This window comes from Dryobates pubescens, chromosome 7 (assembly GCF_014839835.1).
Source record: "Dryobates pubescens isolate bDryPub1 chromosome 7, bDryPub1.pri, whole genome shotgun sequence".
NCBI classification, from domain to species: domain Eukaryota; kingdom Metazoa; phylum Chordata; class Aves; order Piciformes; family Picidae; genus Dryobates; species Dryobates pubescens.
The window spans coordinates 19,597,247-19,615,425 of record NC_071618.1 but is presented as its reverse complement, the minus strand read 5'-3'; positions in this window follow the sequence as shown (position 1 = coordinate 19,615,425).

Below are 18,179 nucleotides of genomic sequence, written 5' to 3'. Positions count from 1 at the left end.
ATAGAACATTGCCTATGAAGCTAGCCAGAATGACTCAGAAGATAAAATTGTCTGCTATGTATCACTTCTTCTGAAAACAGATGACTTCTACTACGGCATAGAATTTTATTACTCCCAGACACAGACTATACAAAGCAAATAGGATTGTTTTCAAATGTGCTTTAATTTCTGTATGACTCTCAGACATTTAATCTACCGGTTCACACATTTTACAATATTTAAGTTTGGATCTGTTTACAGAGCTTTGATGTACTTTTTCCACAATATTACTCTCCTGCTCTGTAATTAACCTTTTGTTTAGCAATAGCAATTAAATTAACAAGCTGAACTATATAGTATTTCATGCTAAACCTGAAGCTGTTGACTTCATTTCATTTTGAATATACCAAAGGCACTGAAATTGATTTTTTTTTTCCCCATAACATTTTACTAAAATAATTACAGGCATCTTTTTAAAAGTACAGCCTTGAATTTAAATTAACTTTATTTTGAACAATTTATTTTGTCAATATATTGTAGATGTTGAAACTCACCACAAAACATAAAACATTTAAGGAGTTTTGATTAATTCCTGAGATGACATTAAACTGATTCTTCTTTAAAACATCTGTTAATTACCCTGCTTGTTTTTTGTATAATCCTTTATAATTTCTGGTTCTTTCCTTGTAGCCCTCTTAATGCTCAGCTTTTCATGGAGAATTGTTCAAATGTCTGTTATTAATACTGTATCCTATATATGTATAGCAAGTTTATTTGCTGGAAGAAAGAAAATGTCACTCCAGTCTTCAAAAAAGGCAAGAAGGAGGATCCAGGCAACTACAGACCAGTCAGCCTCACCTCCATCCCTGCATAGATGATTGAGCAGCTCATGCCGGAGGTCATCTCTAACCACATGGAAGACAAAAAGGTTATCAAGAATAACCAACATGGATTTACCAAGGGGACATCCTGCCTGACTAATATGATAGCCTTCTATGAAACCATGAGCAAATGGGTAGATGTTGTAGTTTGAGCTGGGTGCCCCCCTGGTGCATTCACTTCCTGTGTCCAGAAGTCCAGCCCAGGGGGATGGACACAGGAAATTGTGTATTCCCTACCATAATTCTTTGCACCACTATAAGATCCAGTGCGGAGTCTGGCACTTCCTCTCTTTCCTTCCCTCTCCGAGACTTGGTAACTGGGGGAGAGATCTCCCGGCCATGGGCCTGATTAGGCCCAAGGCCACAGGGGGATGGGCAGTCTCAGGCCTGGCCAGCTGAGACTAGCCCAGCAGAGGGAGGGGGAAGAAGGAGCCCTGGGGGTTTTGCATGCACCCTCAGGTGGGGATGGGATCTTTCTTTGTCACTGCGCTTTGGGTTTTCTGTAACGTTCACTGCTTTCTATTTAAACTTTCATCACTTTTGCAATCCGTTTGCCTGAGTCGTTATTTCTGCCTGTGGTGGGGAGGGGATCTGCCCCAACCCATTACAGATAAGGGAAGAACAGTGGATGTCATATACCTTGACTTCAGTAAGGCTTTTGATACTGTCTCCCATAATATGGCTGTGCTGCAATCCAACGAGATCTGGACAGGCTGAAGAGCTTGGTGTAGGCAAACCTCATGAAGTTCAATAACAACAAGTGCAGAGTTCTGTGTCTGGGGAGGAATAACAACAGGCACCAGTACAGGTTAGGGGCTGCCCTGCTGGAAAGTAGCTCCATGGAGACAGACCTTGGAATCCTAGTGGACAGCAAGTTCTCCATGGAACAGCAATGTGCCCTTGTGGCCAAGACAGCAAATGGTATCCTGGAGCGCATCAAGAAAAGTGTGTCCAGGAGGTCTAGGGAGGTTCTTCTCCCCCTCTGCCCTGGTGAGACCATGCCTGGAATACTGTGTCCAATTTTGGGCTCCCCACTTCAAGAGAGGCAGAGAGAATCCAACAGAGAGCCATGAGGATGATGAGGGGACCTGAGCACCTCCCCTATGAAGAGAGACTAAGATCCCTGGGGCTACTTAGTCTTGAGAAGAGAAAACTGAGAAGGGATCTCATCAATGTATATAAATATCTGAGGGGTAGGTGTCAAGTGGAGGGAGCCAAGCAACAGGTAGAATAGAATAGAATAGAATAGAATAGAATAGAATAGAATAGAATAGAATAGAATAGAATAGACCAGGTTGGAAGAAACCTTCAAGATCATCGTGCCCAACCTATCATCCAACACCACCCAAGCAACTAAACCATGTAACCAAGCACCCTATCAAGTCTCCTCCTAAACACCTCCAGTGATGGTGACTCCACCACCTCCCTGGGCAGACCATTCCAATGGGCAATCGCTCTCTCTGTGTAAATGTTCCTCCCAATCTCCAGCCTAAACCTCCCCTGGCACAGCCTGAGACTGTGCCCTCTTGTTCTGGTACTGGTTGCCTGGGAGAAGAGACCAACCTCTGCCTGTCTACAACCTCCCTTAAGGTAGTTGTAGAGAACAATAAGGTCACCCCTGAGTCTCCTCTTCTCCAGGCTAAGCAATTCCAGCTCCCTCAGTCTCTCCTCATAGGGCTTGTGTTCCAAACCCCTCACCAACTTTGTTGCCCTTCTCTGGACACGCTTCAGCAGCTCAACATCCTTCCTAAACTGAGGAGCCCAGAACTGGACAGTTACTCGAGGTGTGGCCTAACCAGTGCAGTGTACAGGGGCAGAATGACCTCCCTGTTCCTGCTGGCCACACTGTTCCTGATGCACTGTTCCTGGCTCCCTGGGCACACTGCAGGCTCATGTTCAGCCTACCATCAACCAGCACCCCTAGGTCCCTCTCTGCCTGGCTGCTCTCCAGCCACACTGATCCCAGCCTGTAGCACTGCATGGGGTTGTTGTGGCCAATGTGCAGAACCCGGCACTTGGATGTGTTAAATCTCATGCCGTTGGACTCTGCCCATCTGTCCAGCCTGTCGAGGTCCCTCTGCATAGCCTCTCTACCCTCCAGCAGATCAACTCCTGCCCCCAACTTGGTGTTGTCTGCAAATTTACTGATGATGGACTCAATGCCCTCATCCAGATCATCAATAAAGATGTTAAAGAGCACAGGGCCCAGCACTGATCCCTGGGGCACACCACTAGTGACTGGCCGCCAGCTGGATGTGGCACCATTCACCACCACTCTCTGGGCTCAGCCCTCCAGCCAGTTCCTAACCCATCGCAGTGTGCTCCCATCCAAGCCATGGTCTGACGGTGTCAAAGGCCTTCTGAAGTCCAGGTGGACCACATCCACCAGGCAGGTCATAGAAGGAGATCAGGTTGGTCAGGCAGGACCTGCCCTTCCTAAATCCATGCTGGCTGGGCCTGATCCCTTGGCCATCCTCTAAGTGCTGTGTGATTGCACTCAAGATGATCTGTTCCAAAATCTTGAAAGTATTCTACTTTGTCTAATCCCACAGCAGTATTTATCTGATGGAAATCTTTTAACTGTATCATAGGTTGACCACAGACAGCACCTAAGCACCTGCTCAGCCACTCACTTTCTCCCCACACACTGGGACAGGAAAGAGGTAGGAATCTACCTCTTTGCCAAGAGGCAAAACACTAATGCATTATAACACTGTTTTAGTCTGAAATCCAATACACAACATTACATTGGCAGCACCAATGATTCTCCATTCCATCTAGTAGATTGAATTGTGGTGAAGGTGAAAGAAATTATTACCTTATAAACCAAATTTCTCTATGAAGAAAGGAACAGATTTTGCCCTCTTTGATGTTGCATGCCCTCTCCCTGCATTTAACATATTAAAGGCAGTAATGACCAGCCAGTTTCACAATTCAAGTGAAGAAGCATTATGGAAAAGAAATTTAGCTTTTTAGCCAGCATAAGTCATCATGGTTGATTAACATCAGTACATATTACTCTGTACAGATTGCCAGACTCATACCAGATAAGAATTTTAGTCAGGTTTTTTTCTTCTTCCCTGGAGTGGGTTGGTGGTTTGGATAGATTTGAGGTCACTACCTAACAGTGCCTTGTTTTCTCTCAGAAGATGAGTTGCGCTGTACAATGAAATTATGCTGATAAACAAGTGACATCTGATAGCCCTCGGGAAAATTGCTTTTTCATGTCACCCAGATTTAATTAGGCAATACTAGAAGGGGGCAGGGGGGAGGAAGTTTATCTAACATTTAATACCACCCACGTTATTCTAAGATTAGAATTCCCTATGACTATATACTGGAAAAGCTAGGAAATCATCTTATGTTTGCTTATGATTTATTTTAAGAAAACATTCTGTGTTTTCAATGTAATTAACTGAATAATGAAAAATATATGAATCAAGTTGATGGTGAAAGTGATTTTACATCTCTGACACACTTTTTTTTTTTTTTTTTTTTCAGTATAGGTTTTAATTTCTGGGTTTTGTTCAGAGTTTTTCCCCCTCCCTGTATTTTTTTTTTTTTTTAATTTATGTATTGCACACAGCATCTGAGTACAGCCACTGGCCTTGTAAATAAAGAAATTTGTCTTATTTGGGAGCCATACTTCTTAAGTTTGTTCAAACACCTGTAAAAGTCTGACCATTTTCTAGAAGCCAATGGAATACAAATCAAATATTTCAGGTACTACAAGGAACATGAAGATCTTGTATATTAGAAAGAAATTTTGGTAGAAGTTATTTACAAAATCTTTCTTCTCTACAATCTGTTCTTCCAGTTCTGAAGGATATCACATTCTCTCTCAGGCAAGCATCGTGAACATAGTAAATTTTCACATTACCTGATTTGGTATAAAGTACTAGAAGCCAGGACATACTATAAGGGAAAGACACTTTGAAAGAGTAAATTCTGGAACAGATAATAGGATTGTTTTACCTACAAACAAACAAACAAACAAAAGTGTTGGGTTTTTACTATCCCTTTACAAGCAGTACTCCAAGTCATGATTATGGTTTCTAGCTCATACTTCCATGCTACTAGGCTATATGCCAAGAAAATTCAGGTTTACTTAAATCAAAATAATGTAATAGTCTCATATTCAGTACTAGAATAGTTTTTCATTGGTATAATATGTTTCATGTTATAGGACTACTATATGAGCTGTGAAGCATTTTAAGAAATATTTTGTCATTTCAGTTCATTTAATGTGGAAACATTAATGAAATAAGACTTACTAGTCTAAGTTATTAAACTGAATGGTTTCATCCATAAGCTACAGTAGCTGTTAGATGGATAATAAAATAAATGCCAATCTCTTGGCTTCAAAATCACAAGCTAAACATTTGCAGAGGGGCTTTATTACAGCAATTCTCTCATCATATTTGAACACTTGTGGGGTTTTCATTTGTCAGAGTAAATTGTCCATACTGGATACCCCACAGGCTTTGCATAAATAAAGGTCCTAAAAGTCAAATGGACATTATATAATATTATTTAAGAGCATAACCACCTCATTTTTCAGCATTTTTTTTTATTCTTATGAGAATCAATTCTTGTAGCTAAGCTAAATATGGCCATTTTATTTAGTTGCTTCCTTCATTATATTACAATACCCCCCACCGTGGGCCTGCCAGCAGCTCAGCCGAAGCCCTCAGCCCCAGGAGCCTGTCCCCCCGAACAGACCAGACCAGGAGCCAGCCTGGGGCAAGCCAGGCAGGCAGAGACTCAATGAAGCCTAGCAACTAACTTCGCTACAAACAAAAGACACAGTGTATCTTTTCCGTGTGTGCAACACTACTAACATTCAGTTTATAGCGCCCGCGCCTACCACATGACATTTCTAGCTTAAGCCTCTGATTGAATTGCTTCTGAAACATTGTAACTTCTCCACGTATAGTTAGCTGCCAGCATCCCGTCGATTAGCCATCTGGTGGACAAGATGTGGAATTGCAACTTCGGGCCTTAATCGTACACTAGAATCTGTATATAAAATAGTGATTAATTAGTTATTAATATTTAAATACTTGATTAAAAATTAAATGTCATATTTCACATTTCATATTCATAATTAATCTCTTCATCACAGACCAAATGGCACTTGGCCCTGCTAAATATCAAACAATTGGCATCAGGCTATCAATCCAGCATGTCCACGTCCCTCTGTAGAGCCATTTCTCCCAGCCTAGTGTCATCTGCAAACTAAATCAGAGCTCACTCAATGCCCTTGTCCAGATCACTGATAAACATATTAGAGAACTGCCCCCAAATCTGAGCCATGGGAAGCACCACTAGTGACCAGCCACCACTTGGATTTATCTCCACTCACTACCACTCTTTGGACCTGGCCATCCAGCCCATTTTTACAGTGAATTGTGTCTTGTGTAGCAAGTTTCTCCAGAAGAATGCTGTGAGAGACAGTGTCAAATGCTTTACTTAAGTCCAGGTAAACAACATTCACAGCCTTTCCCTGATCCACTAAGTGGGTCACCTTGTCATTGAAGATCAGATTCTTCAAGCAAGATCTGACATTCATGGACACATGATTGTCCTGTATATGCTGCATAATGGCTTTGTAGATCACAGAAACTCAGAATAATTAAGGTTGGAAAAGATCTTCAAGATCATCAAGTGCAACCATAAGCCAACTATGATGACCACTAAACTATATCCTGAAGCTTCACATACACACTTGTTAAACACCTCCAGGCTCTGACTGGCCTGTTCCAATGCCTTGCCACTCTCTCAGTAAATAACTTTTTATTAATATCCAATCACTAGTTACCTGGGAGAAGAGACCAACACCAGCGTCACTGTGACCTCCTCTCAGATAGTTGTAGAGAACAGTATCATCTCCCCTTAGCCTTCACATCTCCAGACTAAACAATCCCAGCTCCCTCAGCTGCTCCTTGTATGACATGTCCTCCAAACCCTTCATTAGCCTTGTACTTCTCTCAATATGCTCCAGGACCTCAATGTCTTTCCTATACTACTACACCCAGAGCTGAGGACAGTACTCAAGCTGTGACCTCACCAGGGCTGAGTACAGAGGCCCTGCACTGTGACCTTCCCTTGAACCAAGCTCAGTCTGTGAGGATTTCAGCTCACTTAATTATGGGTGACTATGTTTCTACTATACTCAGTGAAAATCTGCTAAGTACAGTAGATGGAATTCAGGCATATTTATTGTACTCTAAGACAGACTTCTTATCTGAATGTTTTGTTACTTGAATATCCTTTTGGACTTATCCACTATACATATCTGGAAATAATTTATGGATTTAAAGAGTATATCAGATTAATTTGAAAGAATATAGGGAAAACTTCTGAAACACACATGAAGAGATTCACTTAATTCTAGATCCAACACTTAACTGCTAGCGTATGACTTAACCTGTATAACACATACAGGTGCTGACTGTCTGAAATAGAGCAATCTTTTTTTATTCTTCAATCATTTATGACTTAATATTTCTTTTATCTTTCGATGTGGACATGGAGAAGTATTTAGTAGAATAAAAGCAAAACAAAACAAATTATGTCGCTTACCATGACAAGATTTATTCATGGCAATAGGGGGTTAGTTGCTAGCTAGATAAAAACAGTACTGAGAAACCTTACTTTGTAAATTGGAATTTTTTTAAATGTTTACTTCCACATGAACCATTAAGGTAACTGTGACTATTTACTCTCATTTCTTAGTACAGTGCCATGACTTTTATAAGGGCCTTTTGCTTCTGAAAATATTGGAGTAAATTTTAAACTGGAATATTTTTTTGTGCTCTGGTCTACATAGGTTCTTACAGTGTCTAATTTCTAATGCATGATTGCCACTAATTCTGATACTCTTGAAGTGAATATAAGACTGCAAGAGTTATTTCCTTTTTTTTTTTTTTTTCCATTCAGTAATAGTCTTTCATGTTACTTGAAGTCATTCTGACCTCTCAAAAACCTAGACAATACAAGCTGAAGAACTTATTTTTTTATTGCAAGTAATGGTGTCAACCAAGGGGGAAAAAATGAACTAAACAAACCAAACCAACAAACAGCAGTAACAAAACAAACAAAAAAACCCCTCATGTAATTTTGGCAGAACTATCATCAGGTACACTGCATGCACAAATATATGGTGTCTGTCATTGTCTCACAGCAAGAGGCCAATCTCTGCTGAAGGCTGGCAAAGTAAGGGAACTGTAGTTTGACTCAATATTTCTTGCTCCTCTGTCGACCTTTTCTGTTAAAACTGTTCAGGTTTTAAAATATGTAAGATAACTTATGTTTCCAGGAATTAATCTTTGTAGAATACAGCTATAGTGCTTTCTTCAAGCATTATTCTGTGAGTTGGAAGTTGTTTCAGTGAATTATTCTAACTGAACTCCACCTCTTTTCCAGGTAAGAACAAATAGTGTGTGGAAGGTCTCAACTGCTTGGTTACTGTCTATGAGAAAAGGCAAAACAAATGAAATAACAACTTTGTTTTTCAGACCTTGGCTGTGCCATGGAGATTGCATATTGTCAGTATTTTTTTGCTTTCCTTTCTCCTGTCTCTTTCAACAAGCTGAGTGTTCTCTCTTATTTTTTCAGATTACCAAGTGATGGATTTTTATACCTCAGAAAATGTCTTCTTAGAAACAGCATGAAGTTTAGCTAGGAGTAGAAGTTCAGGGTCTGTTATCTCTTTGATAAAGCCATCCTTGACCTTTTTAAAGTCATTCCTCCAAGCATCTGTTCTAAGGTTGTGATCTGCAAACTAAAAAATCCATTTCACTGGAATGATATCTCTCTAGTTTCTGACTGCTTTCTCTAGTTTCTGACTGCTTATAAATCCTCTTGTGGCACTACTATTGATTAGTATGTCAATAAGTATTTTACCTGAATATCATTCAGAGTCTAATTGTCAATAATAGCATGTGAAAAGATATTACAGAACAGAATGGAATTTATGCTGTATTTAGACTTATGAGATTTCTCATCAACTTGAATCCTATAGTGCTGATGGGTGAAAGCCTACAACAAAATCATACAGCTAACCAGGACAGTATGGCATTTTTAGTAGTAATTTCAGTCAGGACAGATGAATAATTGGGAGCGGGGTAGGTGGTATGTGCATACAGGGTGTTAATACAGAAACAAATTTGAAATTATTCTAAAGGTAAAAATGTTTACATTTTTATTACTTTTTATTGCCATTAGAAATACAGCTAGATATTACAGCCATATCTCCAAAGTGACCTCTGGAATTGATTTTCAAAATATGAGTTGAGCTCAACATAGAACTTGCTATTACTTTGTTTCTCATTAGTAAGCTAAAAGGAGTAATCAATAAATAATTTTTTCCAGGTTTTACTGAATTTAACATATAATTTTTTCAGCACTTTTTCAAATTCCATGTGTAGTGCATAACACAATTCCAGACTACATTTTTCTTCAGTCATAACATTTTAGGGATTTGAGGGTCTCATAAATAAATCGAGTTGTAGACCTGAATCTCACTGTCACAGAAACCATTCAGTGTCTCTATCCTTGATCAATAGTTAATAAAGGCATTTAAACTAACAGATTTTTTATCTTCTAACTATGTTACACACCTTGATAATGACATAGTATTCACAATGTATTAGAAATTTCTTGTAGACCAGCAAATTACTACCGCTACTGTTAAAAATTTTTATCTGTAATAAGAATGGGAGATACTGATAGATGCTTACTGATGCCTAACTGACATTTGCAGTATAATGGCAATACTTTGAGTAGTCTTGCAAGCAAAAATTCTTGACTAGCTAATGTAAATTAGAACTGGAAATGCTGCTTCTGTAACTCAATTTATACCACTGAGAGTACTGCAGTGGTAAATTCTTCATCTCAGTAATATGTATGATGAAAGAAATACCAACTTTGAAGTCCCCTGTTCAAACACTTGTGGATGGACATGCCACAATATAAACACATACCTCAAAATATGAAAAAGCTCCAGTTCAAGGAAACAGAGCCACAAAGATGATTAAAAGAGTGGAACATTTCCCTTATGAGGAAAGGCTGAGGGAAATGAGTGTCTTTAGCTTGGAGAAGAGGGGAATGAGGGGTGACCTCATTAACATTTATAAGTGTTGGGAGGATGGAGCCAGGCTCTTCTCAGTGAGATTCAATGATAGGACAATGGGAAACAGGTGTAAGATGGAGATGATGCTCTGGAGAAAAGTGGTGCTCCAGAACACATCCAGTTCATCGATGATATCATCATCTGGGGTAAAACTGCTAAAGAAGTCTTCAAGAAAGGTAACAAAATCATTGACATTCTCTTGAAAGCAGGTTTCACCATTAAATGAGAGAAGATGAAAGGACCTGCCAGGGAGATCCAGTATCTGGGAGTGCGGTGGCAGGATGCTCACTGTCACATTCTAGCAGATTTAGTAAACAGAGTCTCTACCATGGCAAATCCCATGAACAAGCAAGAAACTCTACATTTCTTGGGTATAGTGGGATTTTGGAGACTGCACATTCCTGGATACAGTCAGATTGTGAAACCTCTGTATGATGTGTCTCAAAAGAGAAACAGTTTCCAGTGGGGACTCAACAAGCAGCCTTCAACCAGATAAAACAAGACGCAGTCCAAGCAATGTGTCTGGGACCTGTCCAAGATGGTCCAGACACTAAGAACATTTTGTACACAACTGCAAGGGACAATGGTCCAACCTGGTGTTTGCGACAAGGAGCTCCAGGTGAGACACGTGGACCTCCTCTTGGTTTCTGGAGTTGAGGTTACAGAGGTTCAGAGGCAAATTATACTCCAACAGAGAAAGAGGTTCTAGCTGCCCATGACGGAGTAAAAGCTGCTTCTGAAGTAATTGGGACTGAGTCACAACTTCTCTTAGCTCCCAGATTACCAGTTTTGAATTGGGTGTTCAAAGGCAAGGGTTCCACACCACATCATGCCACAGATGCCATGTGGTCTAAGTGGATGACTCTGATAACACAAAGAGCTCAAATGGGAAATCTTGAAAGATCTGGTCTGGTGGAGGTGATCACAAGTTGGCCTGAAGGCACTAACTCTAGTAAAACTCCAGAGAAGAGAAAAACTCATGCTGAGGAAGGCTTCCCCTTACAGTGACCTTTCTGATGATGAAAAGAAATATGCTTTGTTCACAGGCAGTTCCTGTCGTCTTGTTGGGAACAAGCAAAGGTGGAATTTGGCAGTGTGGAGTCCAACAGGCTGAGTAGCAGAGGCAAAGGTTGGAGAAGGAGAATCCAGTCAATTTGCAGAGGTAAAAGCTGTCTAGCTAGCTCTCAATGTAGCTGAACATGAGAGATGGCCAAAGCTTTATCTCTACACTGACTCACGGGTGGTAGCCAATGCTCTGTGGGGTTGGCTAAAGGACTGGAAATAGAATGGTTGGCAGAGAAAAGGAAAGCCTATTTGGGCAGCTGATCTGTGGCAGGACATTGCTGATTGAGTCAAAAGAATGCCAGTGAAGGTGAGCCACATTGATGCTCACATTCCTAAGAGCAAAGCTACTGAGGAACAACACCACAACCATAAGGCAGATCTAACTGCAAGAGTTTCTCAAGTAGACACAGACTCTGATTTTGATCTTGAATGGAAACACTGAGCTGAGATGTTCTTAGCTTGGCCGGCTCACAATTTGCCAGGACATCAAGGCAGAGATGCCACCTACCAGTGGGCTTGTGACAGATCCATAGACATTTCCATGGATGCTATCACACAAGTCATCCATGACTGTGACATTTGTGCTGCTATTAAGCAGGCAAAGCAAATTAAGCCCCTGTGGTATGGTGATCAATGGTCCAAGTACAAATATGGTCAGGGGTGGCAAACTGACCATATCACTCTACCATGTTCTCGTTCTGGTAAGCAGTATGTGATTACTGTGGTAGAGGCAAACTCTGGATGATTGGAAACTTATCGAGTTCCACATGCAACTGCACACAACACCATTCTTGGTCTGGAAAGACAAATCCTGTGGAGACATGGAACTCCAGAGAGGATTGAGTCAGACAACAGAAATCATTTCAGAAACAATATTGTGAAAAACTAGGCCAAAGAGCATGGCATTGAGTGGATATTCCACATTCCCTACTATGCACCAGCTGCAGGGAAGATTGAACTCTACAACAGTTTGCTGAAGATCACCTGCACCTTCAGATCTGCTACAGAAAGTAGAAGGTGATAGAGCTCCTGTTGTTAGAGAAAAGAATCTGTTAGGCAAAACTGTTTGGGTATTTCCTACTTGAGGAGAGGCCAAACCTGTCCAAGGGGTAGTTTCTGCTGAAGGTCCTGGTCACACTTACTGGGTAATGCAAGAGAATGGTGAAATTCAGTGTATTCCACAAAGAAATTTAACTTCAGCTGAGAGAATTTAACTTCAGAGTGTTGTACAGGTACAACATCATACCCAAAGGAAAAATCTATGAGGAATGTATGGTGAATGAACCCTAAGAACCCTGAGAGCTCTGAGTCAACTGAGAGTCCCTGTTCCTTTACTTCATTTCTTGTGCAGAGGGACAAACTGTTTTCTGTTTTCTGTTTTGTTTTGTTGGGTTTTTTCCTCTTGTTTCCTGTTTTTCTTGGACTTCTGAATCATCTACGTCTGAGGACAGCCAGAATGGACTGTGAACTTTATTTACTCATTGTAGATATTTTTTTAGATTAGATGGATAGCATTTACAATGAAATTGTTTAGAAGGGGTAGATTGTGGCAGCCGTAGGCTATGCCTTTAAAAGTTAGCTGCAGATTTTCGAGCAGAAGAGTGGAGAAGTAGAAACAAATCCACAGTTGGGTGTAAAAAGGAGAACAAAAGATTATTATGCATGAATTTCATTGGCCAGATGTGAGATGTACCCTTAGCAGTCTCATTTCCCACATTCATTCCTTTCCCTTTCTTCTGGCTGCCTGGCTGCTTCACTGGAAAGGATCTTATCTAAAGACCTTTAGATAAGCGCACTAACTCTCTAACGTCTCTTTCTCTTTTCTTCTAGTTAAACAGAGGAAGGGGGTGAGGAGGGGGTGAGGTTAGGGGGGGTTCTCGTGCTGTTTTCTCCCTGTAAATACCTGTATGATATTGTAAATACTGTATATTTGTACATATTCATTGCATTCCATTGTAGAGTGTCGTTTTGCTTTTAAGTACAGCTTCCATTTGCTTTCCCTGACTGAGTGAGCTGAGTTTTTGTTAATGTGGTGGTAAAATTCCAAACCATTGCAGACTCACTCAATCTGTAGAAGTATTCTCAGATGGCATCCTAACCCAGGGAGAGAAGGTTTGCCTATCAGGCATGATTACCTTAGTCTATCTGCAGAAGCAGCACAGTTAAATACACCGGGGGGGCAGGGAGAGGGGAGGGCAACAGCATAAAATGCCTTCTTTTACTCTATTCTCACAAGAAGCATAGTGACCTACAAAGGGGAAAAAACAACACTAAAAAAAAAAAAAAAAAAAAAAAAACCAAACCAAACACAGAGCTGCCCAATTCCTTCCCATCTCGCTGCCATGCCTGCAGAAAACAGCCAACACCCAAGAACCCAGAACTCAGAAACAGCAACCAGAATAGGAAGCCTCCCATGTTGCAATCTGCACTTCAAGCTCCATAATACTTTGCTCCAGTTAGCACTTTCATTTTTTTGAGGCTGCCATGACTGAAGCATGGTGTGAATAACAACAGCAGGTTCAACTCAATCCATACAGGTATGGCTACAAATCTGATTTTAGTAATGTGGCTTAGTTTGGATTACAAAAAACTATACTACTGTCTCTAGAATTCTCCAGTTCAAATTCCCAGTGTCTGACAAGATAATGGTTGGTGTGTATAAAATTGTGCACTAAACAGATATATGAGCTTACAAGGATGCAAATTTTTTGAAACCTATTCTCTCAGCTAAGCTCAAGGTGCGGCTGGAGGGAAACAACCTAATCATTCAAAAGGTTTTTCATCAACATACACAATTTATTGCTACATTGCAATACTTCTAACCCAACAGTGTAATTTAAGGAGATAGTATTATTAGAGATAAAACCTGAGTATTTACAGAAATGCTGCTCCTCCACACCCACAACATTTTTGCACTACTGAAAGAGAAGGTTCCATCCAGCTTCACTACATCACACTACATCAGGTAAATTTTCATAGTCCTTCCTACGTTTCACTGTGAAACCACAATAGAAGCTACCTTTGCCTTCCTCTGAATACCCTTTCAGAATGTTATCTTAATGCCTATGCTCATAAAGGAAGTTAAATACCTACATATTTTGTTGGGTTTAGCCTCTTAACCAGAATTTAATCAATGTTTAATGTGATTGTAGCGTCATGTAAGTTCTCTAGCTAAACCTTCAAGTGTATTCAAGTATACTAAACATATCCAATACATAGTTTGTTTTTTTTTCTGCAAGTCTGAAGACTTCACATATATTTATTTTGTAACATCTGTTTTTCTCCACAAATCACATCACCTTCTAAGTTTCTCCATGAAACAGAGTCTCAATTCATTATATTGAATTCATCATGTTCTAGATATTGTTTAAATTGCTTTACTTCTTCATAGGATAGATGCTTCTGCCTCCCATTTCCCAGGAGCGTGCTCCAGCTATTAGACATTCAGTGGATTTGCTGATTGACTGCACTGGTTTAGGGCATAACAGACTTAATTTTCATCATAGTAGTTTGTATGGTGCTGTGTTTCAGATTTCTGATGATAGTAGTGTTGATCCCACATTAATGTTTTAGCTATTGCAGAACAGTGCTTCCACATGGTCAAGGGGTTTGCTTCTTCTCATACCAGTGAGTATGTGCACAAGAAGCTGCAAGGGGACACAGCTGGGACAACTGACCACAGGTGACTAAAGGGATGTTCCATACCTTATGATATCATGCTCAGCAATAAAAGCTGGGTGTGAAGAAGAGGAAAGGGGAGACCCATCTTCCCAGGCAATCATTACAGATGATGAAGTGTTCCCTGTCTCAAGATGGTTGAACACCTGACCGATGGTGGGAAGTACTGAATGAATTCCATGTTTTGCTTTGCTTGCATGTGTGGCTCTTGTTTTCCATGTTGAACTCTCTTTATCTTAACCCACATATGTTTGCACTTTCACCCCTCCAATTCTTTCTTATGCCACTACTGTGCATTAGCTGCAGTGTGGTATTTAGTTGTCAGCTGGGGTTAAACCATGATGTTCACTTTGTGTACAAGTGATGATTTTTTGGGCTAAAAGGTGATGGAAATTAAATAAAAGGCTGCTACTTTCACCAAGAGTCTGGGCTATGCACCTGTGTGCATCTAGATTTCTGTCCCTTCTCCCAAGACTGTTCATGAAATTTGTGAAGTGTTTAGGAATGGAGTGTTCAGTTTGGTGTTTCTCACTAAGGAGGTAGCAGAATGGTAACAGAAGGCCTCCAGAAAAAACCTCCAGAAAAGACAGAACCTTATGTGAGGACAGTTGATTGGATGTGTCACACTATGCACCTGCTCTGTTGCTGGAACAGAAAGAAACAATTATTTATGTTTAATAGTAAATAACATCAGGAGGGAAGAGAAGGTGTTTGGCAGGAAAGATTACCCTGCACAGTGCCAGGAACTGCAGTGATGTCTTAGAAGTGCCAGAAAGGAAAATCAAAAAGAAACAATACAAAATCTTTCTGTTTTGCAGTAAAGAGTCAACAGGGATTTTGCTGAACACTTTTTTCCACTTCAGACAGCTAGTACACAGCAAATATTCTTTTAGGTGCCCAGCAGGCCAGCAGATATTGGCACCTGGATATTAGTAGACTCAGCAGAAGAAGAAGCCACTCTCAGTCCTTGAGACCAAGTGGCATGCCACAGCCACCACTGCACAGCATAGCACTTGGTTATAGATCTTTTCTAGGCCTTACATGGTGCATTGCTGGCAAGGAGAACAAGCTGTTACTTTTTAGCTACTGATACACTGCTGATCTGCAGCATAACATAAAACTACATGGGGGAGTTCAAGGATTCAAAGCCTGATGAAATAATGATAGAAAATTAAACAGAGCAGAGGGACTCAAACAGAGCAGTGTAGTCCATAATGCCTTTTGTGAGCATTCCATTGGCATCTACTCACTTCATTTTGTGTACAGACAAAATTTGAGAGAACTCTGTTTGGCACAGCCAAAACTGTACCAGTGATGACACTGAAAACTAAATTGTCAAAACAGTCACAGGCTAGTGCTGAAGATCATCCTCTTATCCTGTTTGTTTTTCTAAATACAGACATAGCAAGGGTTTGGCTGAAGTCACAAAACAATGCTGGTGGGTGCAGCCTTATTTCAACTAGAAAAGACAACAAAGTTCTTATGCCAAAGCTAACACAATTATTGACAAGAGATCTTTAGAGTTTCCAGACTTTTTAGGTCCATCACAACAGGCTCCAAAACAGCTGATCTACAGTCTTACTATATGTTGGTTCATCACATGCTAAGCTGACAGCTGCAGTAGAAATGGACTTTGATTATAGTTGCTCTATTAGCATTTTTGATAAGGGATCTGATGACATATAGTATCATTACTAGCTTTTATTTCTCTTAAAAGTTCATCTTTTTTTTTTTCTCCCAAATCTTAATGTACAGATGCTGCAGATTGTAAAAGCATTCTGTCTCATTATGCAAGTCTTTATTGACAAATGCTTTTCTCTTTGCAGTATCTGTACTTGTGATTTGGGAAACTAAGTCTTTGCATTAGTTCAGCTTAAAGTAGCGTGCAACATATTTTCCTCCTTATAGAATGGTCCTAGCTGACTTCTCATTATTAACATCTTAGCTTGGCCTTCTTAAAATACCTTCCTCTAACATCGCTTCTTTAGCTCAGCTTGATTTTTAATATTTCAGTAACAGTTTGGCCTTATTAACTAGAATGATTTCCTTTTCACCTGAGAATCAGCACATCTCCTCTGATTTATTCTTTATGTTTCTCTTATCCTCTTTCATAAATTACAGCATTTGCTTTCTTTTGTCTATATTCATACACAGCTCCTCTAGATTGTCTTTGTCTTTTTTCCTCCTCTGACAAGGAACTGTCTGTTTAATTTTCATTTTCACCTACTTCATTAAGCACAACTAGCACTGGCATTTAAGGCATTAGCATACAGCAGCAACTGATTTTAAACAGTCCAGCTGCTTTGCCAAAGGACAGGAGTTGCTCACTTAAACCAGATGAATAAACTGTGAGGGCAACTAGTACTCCGTAAAGCAAGTCATCTGTACCACTGCTTGAGATGGCTTGTATTAAATCAAACTGCTAGCATTTTGAAATAAGCTATTTGGCCTTCCACCTTTTCTGCTATAGCCTCCAAAAAGGTGATAACAGTCCACTGTCTAGTACCCCTACTATGCCTAGGAAAAATTGAGTGCTTAGAAGTGCATCATATGTCTCAAAAGTCATAAAAGTCACCTCCATTTAATAAATACTGATATAAGCTGCAGCTTTTCACAGAACCCATACTTATTGTCTTTCAAAATATCCCTTCACCTCAGCTTCTTCACTTTTTCTCATTTATCTTGAGATTCCTCATGAGGATATTCAACACTGAACTGGTCTAATTTCTTCTACCCATCCTTCCTGTCCATTGACAGCAGTACCTTCTTAAGACTGCACATGTAAACTAAATTCCTTCCAAGAAAAGCAGTTTTTGTGACTTTCACAACTGCTTTGACATCTGGCAGAAAGACTGTGAAAACCTTCCATTCATATAGCAAGAAATAATCTTTTGTTCTTTCTTGTTTCCTGTTAACTGCCACTGTTTCATCCCGGTATTTTCCAAGGTCTGGATTTCAGGAGAAATTCAGAGCATGTCATGATCCAAACAACATCTACATAAAAAGTAATGAAGCAGCGTGTGGAGAGAGAAGCCCAGGATCTGGAAGCAGGAATCATATTAGACCCAGGTCCAACAGTGTTTCTGATTTCCACATATTTCATCCAAAATTTGAAATTCAAATAAATGAATTTGTGTCCCTACTTGAGCAGAATTGTTAGACCAAGTTACCTCCAGAGGGGGCCCTTTCAACTTCAGCCATTGTGTGACTCTGATGTACCCATTTGTTGACTGTTTATGTGGTCTGACTATAAAGAAAGCTGTCTTAAAGAAGAATCAGTGAAAGATCCTCAAGAGGACACTGGATGACAAGAAACTGGGAGGTATGGATTCTCAAAGAAAACAATACTGCAGAATAAATTTCTGGAGGAAATGGATTTACCCTGTTTCGTGTTAACCCTCATCTTTTCCATGTGACTCCTTGTGAAATGGGAGTCTCCA